This window comes from Ictalurus punctatus, chromosome 12 (assembly GCF_001660625.3).
Source record: "Ictalurus punctatus breed USDA103 chromosome 12, Coco_2.0, whole genome shotgun sequence".
Classification (NCBI taxonomy): Eukaryota; Metazoa; Chordata; class Actinopteri; order Siluriformes; family Ictaluridae; genus Ictalurus; species Ictalurus punctatus.
The window spans coordinates 31,972,906-31,983,351 of NC_030427.2; positions in this window are offsets into that span (position 1 = coordinate 31,972,906).

The following is a 10,446-nucleotide window of genomic DNA, read 5'->3' on the forward strand; positions in this document are numbered from 1 at the left end:
TATGCTCTAATAATGTAGTTGAGTGTCAAAAAGAGACCCTCACATTACTACACTTTTTTTGGCAGAAAATGGCATCTCCACCCTGCCGTAACAATCTTCAACTTTGGAAACCTAACGTAAAATACCTAAGATATGATATAGAGGGAAGATAACTCACGATGGATAGAGTACAGACTGTCACCACTCTTCCTAAACCATCCAATTTTAGGAATGGTAAATTATTGTAGAGTCTGGATACCTGATTTTGTTGAAAGAACAGCACCATTCCTCTCCATAGCGAATGGCTGCAATTTGGCTCTAACGGATCAAATCTGGACTCCAGAGGCTGAAAAGAGCCTTCCCGGACCTAAAAACACACTTGGCTTGCACAGTTACTCTGGGATTACCTGATATGTCCAAACCTTTCGTTCACAATGTTGACATAAAAAAAATCACGCAGATTGACTGCTTAACTATTGTACATGACAAAATGATGGCTAGGCCAGATTTACTTGGTGTACCACTGATTGATCCTGATTTAGTTTTGTTTATGGACGACTCAGGCAAAATAGATCCACAAACAGTTGGGTTTTGCCGTTATCACTAATCAGAACGTACTACTTTCAGGGAAGTTGCCCGCATTCTTCTCTGCACAAGCTGCTGAAATTTGGGTATTAACACAAACTTGTAAGTTTGAGCAAAACAGAAGAGCCACTATCTGGACAGACAGTGAGTATGCTTTCTCTACCCTACACTGTTTTGGAAGGCTAGAGGAATGATTTGTTCAACAGGTAAACCCATTACACATGGAGCTTTACAAATATATAGAAAATCTCAGAAAGTCTATCTTCGTAACCTAATTAACATAAAATGAAATCATATTGAATGCACAGCCAGCACTTTTGATCTGAGGCTAGGACTATTAAACATTAGATCTCTTGCGTCTAAGGCTCTTATTGTTAACGACATCATTACTGATCAGGAATGTAATTTAATGTGTTTAACAGAAAATTGGATTAAACCAAACGAGTTCATAGCATTAAATGAAGCCAGTCCTCCTGGATACAGTTATGTACATCAGCCTCATTCAACTGGTAGAGGAGGAGGTGTTGGTCTCATCCATAGCAAAAATCTAGTCGTCTAAAAAACTAGCACCCTGGTATAACGATCAAACGCGAACCTTAAAATAGACCACTCGACAATTAGAACGTAAATGGCGTCAAACCAAACTGGTGATATTTCAAACAGCATGGAAGGAGAGCCTACTGAAATATAGGAATTCTCTTGGCGATGCTACAAAATCTATTTCTCCACCTTAATAGGAGACAACAAAAACAATTCTAGATTCCTTTTCAACACAGTAGCAAAATTAACTAGGAATAAAACCACTACAGAGAGAAACACTCAATCATTACATAGCAGTGAAGATTTCATGACATTTTTCATTGATAAGGTTGAAAATATTAGACGTGAAATACAGGCCATTAAATTAAAACCGGACAGTACTGTAACAAACCCATTACATGACAATGTAGCAATATCAGATCAATGTTTAGAGTGTTTTGCTCCGCTTAGAGAGACCGAGCTAGCTACATTAATCTCTTCATCCAATTCATCAACTTGCATACTAGATCCCGTACCTACATGTTTGTTTAAACAGATTTGTCCAGGAGTAATTGAACCACTCCTAAATATAATCAATTCTTCCCTAAGCACTGGCTATGTACCTAAATCACTTAAATTAGCAGTTATTAAACCCTTGATTAAAAAACCTGATCTTGACCCGTCTCAATTGTCCAGCTATAGACCAATATCAAATCTCCCCTTCATCTCTAAGATTTTAGAAAAGGTTGTAGCAAAGCAGTTATGCTCTTACTTAGATAGGAATAACATTCATGAAGTGTATCAGTCAGGATTTAGACCTCATCATAGCACAGAGACCGCGTTAGTTAAAGTAGTAAATGACCTTCTACTGACCTCTGATCAGGGTTGTGTCTCACTGCTTGTGTTACTCGACCTTAGTGCAGCTTTTGATACTATAGATCACACTATTCTCCTTGATAGATTAGAAAATGTTGTTGGTATTAAGGGAACAGTCCTCTCCTGGCTCAGGTCTTATCTGACCGATCGTTATCAGTTCGTAGATGTAAATGGTGAATTCTCCATGCGTACTGAGGTTACTTTTGGAGTTCCACAGGGTTCTGTTTTAGGCCCACTGCTCTTTACTTTATATATGCTACCCATAGATCAAATTGTTCATAAACATGGAATTAGCTTCCACTGTTATGCTGATGATACACAGTTGTATGTTTCAGCGAAGCCAGCGGACAGACAGAAGCTTAGTAAAGTTGAGGATTGTGTAAAGGACATTAGACACCGGATGTTAACTAACTTCCTTCTACTTAATTCTGATAAAACAGAAATACTTTTATTAGGCCCACGTGTAGCTAGAAGTAATCTTTCTGATCACATGGTTACTCTGGATGGTCTTTCTGTTTCATCATGTGCAGCAGTTAAAGACCTTGGAGTGATTATTGACTCCAGTCTATCATTTGATGCTCATGTAGATAATATTACTAGGATAGCCTTCTTTCATCTCAGAAATATTTCTAAAATAAGAAACATATTGTCACTACATGATGCGGAAATAGTAGTTCATGCATTCGTCCCCTTTAGACTAGATTACTGTAATGCCTTACTGTCTGGATGTTCCAGTAGGAATATAAATAAGCTCCAGTTAGTCCAGAATGCAGCTGCTAGAGTCCTAAATAGAACTAGAAGATACGACCATATCACACCGATATTATCAATACAGCATTGGCTCCCAGTAAAATCGCGCATTAACTATAAAATACTTTTATTTACCTATAAAGCACTAAATGGTCTCGTGCCACAATATCTAAGCGACCTTTTGGTTTTCTATGATCCGCCACGCCTACTTAGATCAAAAGATGCAGGCTATCTGACGGTACCTCGAATAGTGAAGGCTACAGCAGGGGGAAGAGCTTTCTCTTATAGAGCCCCACAGTTATGGAACAGTCTTCCTATTAATGTTCGGGACTCAGACACAGTCTCAGTGTTTAAGTATAGGATTAAAACGTATTTGTTTACTCAAGCCTACCCTGACTAGATTCTGTTCTACTACTTCGCAGTCATAATTATCTTTTTTCTCCCTCTCTCCTTTCGCCGAGCCCCACACGAATTTATGGAGATACTAGAGATCCAGATCCTTTCTGCCTCTGGATGGAGCTCAAATCTTCTCTAATTCCAGACTGCTGGGACTACGGCTGCTCCTAACGCCATACAGACTTCATATAAATCCATAATGAACTTTTTCACACTATCTGTTGTTACCCAGATGAGGACGGGTTCCCTTCTGAGTCAGGTTCCTCTCAAGGTTTCTTCCTCTTAAAACATCTTAGGGAGTTTTTCCTCACCACCGTTGCCACTCAGTGGCTTGCTCAGTTGGGATAAATTCGCACCTTTAATATCTGTATACCATGTTGAAATTTCTGTAAAGCTGCTTTGAGACAATGTCTATTGTAAAAAGCGCTATACAAATAAAACTGAATTGAATTGAATTTAATAGATTTCATTTTAAAATTGTTAGATGACGTGTTACTGCCTTCTGCATATGCGGTTTGTAAGTGTCAGGCTCACACCAAAAATACTGACATAATTTCAACGGGAAATACATTTGCGCATGAGGAAGCGAAAAGGGCTGCCTCCTCATTAGTGGAATCTCTTTAGAAAATATATTCTTGGAACGATTAACCACTCCTCAAATTGAGGAAGTTCAAATCCACAAGAAAAAATGATGTGGGGAAAAAAACACAATTGCACATTTCAGCATAATGTCTGGTATGAGCCTGTTAAGAAACCGGTTTTGCCTAAAGCATTCTTACCTTATGCCACAAAATTGATCCATGGAGTAACTCATGTCTCGAGAAGAGGGAAGGTACAAGAGATAAACAAGCATTTCTATACTATAGGATTCAGCACGTATTTTTTATTTTTTTTGCAAGCCCTGTCTCACCTGTGCTAACTTTAATCCACAGGGGAACATAAAACAACCAACTTTAACCTTCCCTAAACCAGAAGTGCCATTCAAACACCTAATGATGGATTTCATTGAATTGACACCATGTCAGGCAAAAAAAAAAAAATAGCTGATGCTGCCACAGTAGCTAAACTATTGGTCAAAGAAGTCATTCCTTGGTGGAGAATACCTGTAAAATCTACAGTGACAATGGACCACATTTCTGTAACAAAGTCATAGACGTCATTCATAAATAGCTAGGAATAGATCTCAGAAAACACTGTGCATACCATCCTTAATCAGTCAGACTAGTGGAACACACTAAGAGCACAATAAAATGGAAATTGAGAAAGTACATGAATCACACGGTAAAATATATGCACCATTTTGTTAAATGACTTAAAGCTATTAGAAACTCTCTTCCCCAGCAGGGGATCCTCCCACTTATGAGAGTAAGGTGAACCCCGGAGAGTGGGTGCTCGTGAAGATCCTAGGTGGGATGGTCCATTCTAACCCCGTCGGTCGTGCAGATCACAGAGAGAACAACCTGGATACACGACACAAACTGGATACACCACAAACTGATGAACAGACCACTTAATGTCCTGCTAAGACCTGTAATAGGGGGACTCAAATATGAAGGGGCATTAGCTTTCCTATACACACACATCTTACTGAATGTCCTGAATTTTTCAGATTGTCAGATTAGTATTCAATGTTCAGTTATCGAAGTGATTGCTACTGCATCCAGTATTGTTGATAGGAGATCTTGTACTTTTGTGTTATGTAGCAGTACATTAAATGCCATCGTTAGTCAGTTAAATCATCCACCACACTATATCACAACAAGGAGGAGGTTTTATTGCAATTTTTCTGGGCAATTTTTCTGGGCAAGTTTTCTGAGCAATTGCAGGCTGCTTCTTTAATGGCGTTGCAAAATTGTTCGGCCTTAGATATGTTGTTAGCAGAATGAGGAGTTGTCTGTGCCATGTTTGGTGACTCCTGCTGCACTTTCATTCCTAACAATCCTGCCCAAGCTGGTTCCATCACACGGGCCCTAGAGTGGCTTCATTCTCTTACAGACGAGAATGGCGAATGTTGGAAACTTTTTTATTATGCTGTACTTTTAAAGAAACTTAATATTTTTATTTGACTGCTGTAACCCAATGTTTGAACTGTCTGTAACATTTTCTCCTTTCAGCAATTTCCTCATTTGAGAGAGTAACTCAGTGGAAAACTTTTCCTGACTAGACAGACAACTTCTTTTTTCAGGATCAGCTCTTTGCATGATAAGGTATGGTTTTGCACTAAATTAGGCTGACTCAAATGCGGAAAGGCACTCTGGTCACTCCATACTCTGTACTGAAGGGAATAGGGACCAAAAGCTTCTGTCATTAAAAGGATTTAATCCTGACCAAGGTTATTTGACTCTTTTCTACAAAAAAAAAAGGGCTAGAATGGGGGTTTGATTCAATTTAAAATGTCCAATGTTAATATTATTTAAGCTAAATATTAACAAAATAAAGTAACATATATTGAAATGACTGTTAAATATATAGCCTATAATTGTTGTGGAGTGAGGGGGTCCTTGTGGATTGTTCGAAATATGCTAGGGGTCCAGATCTCACAAAAGGTTGATAACCACTGCTGTACAACAGGCCTTTCTCCTGTCTGATCTCTGTCCGGTTAATCTCATGAGTCAAGATCTATTGTGCAAATTAGGGATCAGTATTAATTCTTCTAAAGAGGGAATTGAGATTTTTAGAACAGACCAAAATCCTTTTCAAGGTGTTGTTCTGGGTAATTCTGCACCACATTATTACTATACTTTAGATTGACTCATTTCAGCACCTTATCACTCCCCCCTTATATAGGAAAACTAAAGAGATACTTTCTCCCAATACTGTCCTTCAAAATCCTGAAGACATGCACTGCACTCTGTATTTTAAACCTAATTCTGAGGCTGACCTCATGTATGAGTAAAGGTTTTTCAAGGTAAGTGAAATGGTTTCACTTCACCTTTGCAACCTATATTGGGATCAAACTGGGTTTGGTGTTGCTTCTGTCGGTTTAAGTAAAGAAGAAAAAACACTTTTTTTTATTGTCCCAGATCCATTTACCATTTTAAATAACATCCATTTTTGAGCACAAGTTGCCAACATTGCTAATGCCTTCTTTTCAATACCGGTGCATAAAGATAGTCAATATTGGTTTGCCTTATTCAATATACTTTTATGCTCTAATAATGTAGTTGAGTGTCAAAAAGAGACCCTCACATTACTACACTTTTTTTGGCAGAAAATGGCCACAAAGTGAGCCGTAACAATCTTCAACTTTGGAAACCTAACGTAAAATACCTAAGATATGATATAGAGGGAAGATAACTCACGATGGATAGAGTACAGACTGTCACCACTCTTCCTAAACCATCCAATTTTAGGAATGGTAAATTATTGCAGAGTCTGGATACCTCATTTTGTTGAAAGAACAGCACCATTCCTCTCCATAGCGAATGGCTGCAATTTGGCTCTAACTGATCAAATCTGGACTCCAGAGGCTGAAAAGAGCCTTCCCGGACCTAAAAACACACTTGGCTTGCACAGTTACTCTGGGATTACCTGATATGTCCAAACCTTTCGTTCACAATGTTGACATAAAAAAAATCACGCAGATTGACTGCTTAACTATTGTACATGACAAAATGATGGCTAGGCCAGATTTACTTGGTGTACCACTGATTGATCCTGATTTAGTTTTGTTTATGGACGACTCAGGCAAAATAGATCCACAAACAGTTGGGTTTTGCCGTTATCACTAATCAGAACGTACTACTTTCAGGGAAGTTGCCCGCATTCTTCTCTGCACAAGCTGCTGAAATTTGGGTATTAACACAAACTTGTAAGTTTGAGCAAAACAGAAGAGTCACTATCTGGACAGACAGTGAGTATGCTTTCTCTACCCTACACTGTTTTGGAAGGCTAGAGGAATGATTTGTTCAACAGGTAAACCCATTACACATGGAGCTTTACAAATATATAGAAAATCTCAGAAAGTCTATCTTCGTAACCTAATTAACATAAAATGAAATCATATTGAATGCACATCCAGCACTTTTGATCTGAGGCTAGGACTATTAAACATTAGATCTCTTGCGTCTAAGGCTCTTATTGTTAACAACATCATTACTGATCAGGAATGTAATTTAATGTGTTTAACAGAAAATTGGATTAAACCAAACGAGTTCATAGCATTAAATGAAGCCAGTCCTCCTGGATACAGTTATGTACATCAGCCTCGTTCAACTGGTAGAGGAGGAGGTGTTGGTCTCATCCATAGTAAAAATCTAGTCGTCTAAAAAACTAGCACCCTGGTATAACGATCAAACGCGAACCTTAAAACAGACCACTCTACAATTAGAACGTAAATGGCGTCAAACCAAACTGGTGATATTTCAAACAGCATGGAAGGAGAGCCTACTGAAATATAGGAATTCTCTTGGCGATGCTACAAAATCTATTTCTCCACCTTAATAGGAGACAACAAAAACAATTCTAGATTCCTTTTCAACACAGTAGCAAAATTAACTAGGAATAAAACCACTACAGAGAGAAACACTCAATCATTACATAGCAGTGAAGATTTCATAACATTTTTCATTGATAAGGTTGAAAATATTAGACGTGAAATACAGGCCATTAAATTAAAACCGGACAGTACTGTAACAAACCCATTACATGACAATGTAGCAATATCAGATCAATGTTTAGAGTGTTTTGCTCCGCTTAGAGAGACCGAGCTAGCTACATTAATCTCTTCAGCCAATTCATCAACTTGCATACTAGATCCCGTACCTACATGTTTGTTTAAACAGATTTGTCCAGGAGTAATTGAACCACTTCTAAATATAATCAATTCTTCCCTAAGTACTGGCTATGTACCTAAATCACTTAAATTAGCAGTTATTAAACCCTTGATTAAAAAACCTGATCTTGACCCGTCTCAATTGTCCAGCTATAGACCAATATCAAATCTCCCCTTCATCTCTAAGATTTTAGAAAAGGTTGTAGCAAAGCAGTTATGCTCTTACTTAGATAGGAATAACATTCATGAAGTGTATCAGTCAGGATTTAGACCTCATCATAGCACAGAGACCGCGTTAGTTAAAGTAGTAAATGACCTTCTACTGACCTCTGATCAGGGTTGTGTCTCACTGCTTGTGTTACTCGACCTTAGTGCAGCTTTTGATACTATAGATCACACTATTCTCCTTGATAGATTAGAAAATGTTGTTGGTATTAAGGGAACAGTCCTCTCCTGGCTCAGGTCTTATCTGACCGATCGTTATCAGGTCGTAGATGTAAATGGTGATTTCTCCATGCGTACTGAGGTTACTTTTGGAGTTCCACAGGGTTCTGTTTTAGGCCCACTGCTCTTTACTTTATATATGCTACCCATAGATCAAATTGTTCATAAACATGGAGTTAGCTTCCACTGTTATGCTGATGATACACAGTTGTATGTTTCAGCGAAGCCAGAGGACAGACAGAAGCTTAGTAAAGTTGAGGATTGTGTAAAGGACATTAGACATTGGATGTTAATTAACTTCCTTCTACTTAATTCTGATAAAACAGAAATACTTTTATTAGGCCCACGTGTAGCTAGAAGTAATCTTTCTGATCACATGGTTACTCTGGATGGTCTTTCTGTTTCATCATGTGCAGCAGTTAAAGACCTTGGAGTGATTATTGACTCCAGCCTATCATTTGATGCTCATGTAGATAATATTACTAGGATAGCCTTCTTTCATCTAAGAAATATTTCTAAAATAAGAAACATATTGTCACTACATGATGCGGAAATACTAGTTCATGCATTCGTCCCCTTTAGACTAGATTACTGTAATGCCTTACTGTCTGGATGTTCCAGTAGGAATATAAATAAGCTCCAGTTAGTCCAGAATGCAGCTGCTAGAGTCCTAAATAGAACTAGAAGATACGACCATATCACACCGATATTATCAATACTGCATTCGCTCCCAGTAAAATCTCGCATTAACTATAAAATACTTTTATTTACCTATAAAGCACTAAACGGTCTCGCGCCACAATATCTAAGCGACCTTTTGGTTTTATTTGATCCGCCACGCCTACTTAGATCAAAAGATGCAGGCTATCTGACGGTACCTCGAATAGTGAAGGCTACAGCAGGGGGAAGAGCTTTCTCTTATAGAGCCCCACAGTTATGGAACAGTCTTCCTATTAGTGTTCGGGACTCAGACACAGTCTCAGTGTTTAAGTCTAGGATTAAAACGTATTTGTTTACTCAAGCCTACCCTGACTAGATTCTGTTCTACTACTTCGCAGTCATAATGATCTTTTTTCTCCCTCTCTCCTTTCGCCGAGCCCCACACGAATTTATGGAGATACTAGAGATCCAGATCCTTTCTGCCTCTGGATGGAGCTCAAATCTTCTTTAATTCCAGACTGCTGGGACTACGGCTGCTCCTAACGCCATACAGACTTCATATAAATCCATAATGAACTTTTTCACACTATCTGTTGTTACCCAGATGAGGATGGGTTCCCTTCTGAGTCGGGTTCCTCTCAATGTTTCTTCCTCTTAAAACATCTTAGGGAGTTTTTCCTTGCCACTGTTGCCATTCAGTGGCTCGCTCAGTTGGGATAAATTTGCACCTTTAATATCAGTGTCAGGCTCACACCAAAAATACTGACATAATTTCAACGGGAAATACATTTGCGGATGAGGAAGCGAAAAGGGCTGCCTCCTCATTAGTGGAATCTCTTTAGAAAATATATTCTTGGAACGATTAACCACTCCTCAAATTGAGGAAGTTCAAATGCACAAGAAAAAATGATGTGGGGAAAAAAACACAATTGCACATTTCAGCATAATGTCTGGTATGAGCCTGTTAAGAAACCGGTTTTGCCTAAAGCATTCTTACCTTATGCCACAAAATTGATCCATGGAGTAACTCATGTCTCGAGAAGAGGGACGGTACAAGAGATAAACAAGCATTTCTATACTATAGGATTCAGCACCTATTTTTTTTTTTTTTTTTTTTTTGCAAGCCCTTGTGCCCGATGCTCCCTGGGATAGGCTCCAGGCTCCCCGAGACCCATTAGGATAAGCATTATAGAAAATAGGTGGATGGAATTCCAGAATCACATCTCCAATGTAATTGCTAACACACTTGCGAAATAATACATATATTTTTACACATGCACTTAAAGTTCTCAAAGTGCCTGAAACCTGATAAGTGCTGCTCACAACTATATTTCTTACTTGTTTTTCCCTTTAGGCTGCATTTTCATGAAAATTGGAGTGAAAGAAAATGTACAGGAGAATGTAAATTGATCTTTTGCGTTTGTGTGTTTTTTTTTTCTTTCAAATCCTGCTAAAACAGTTTA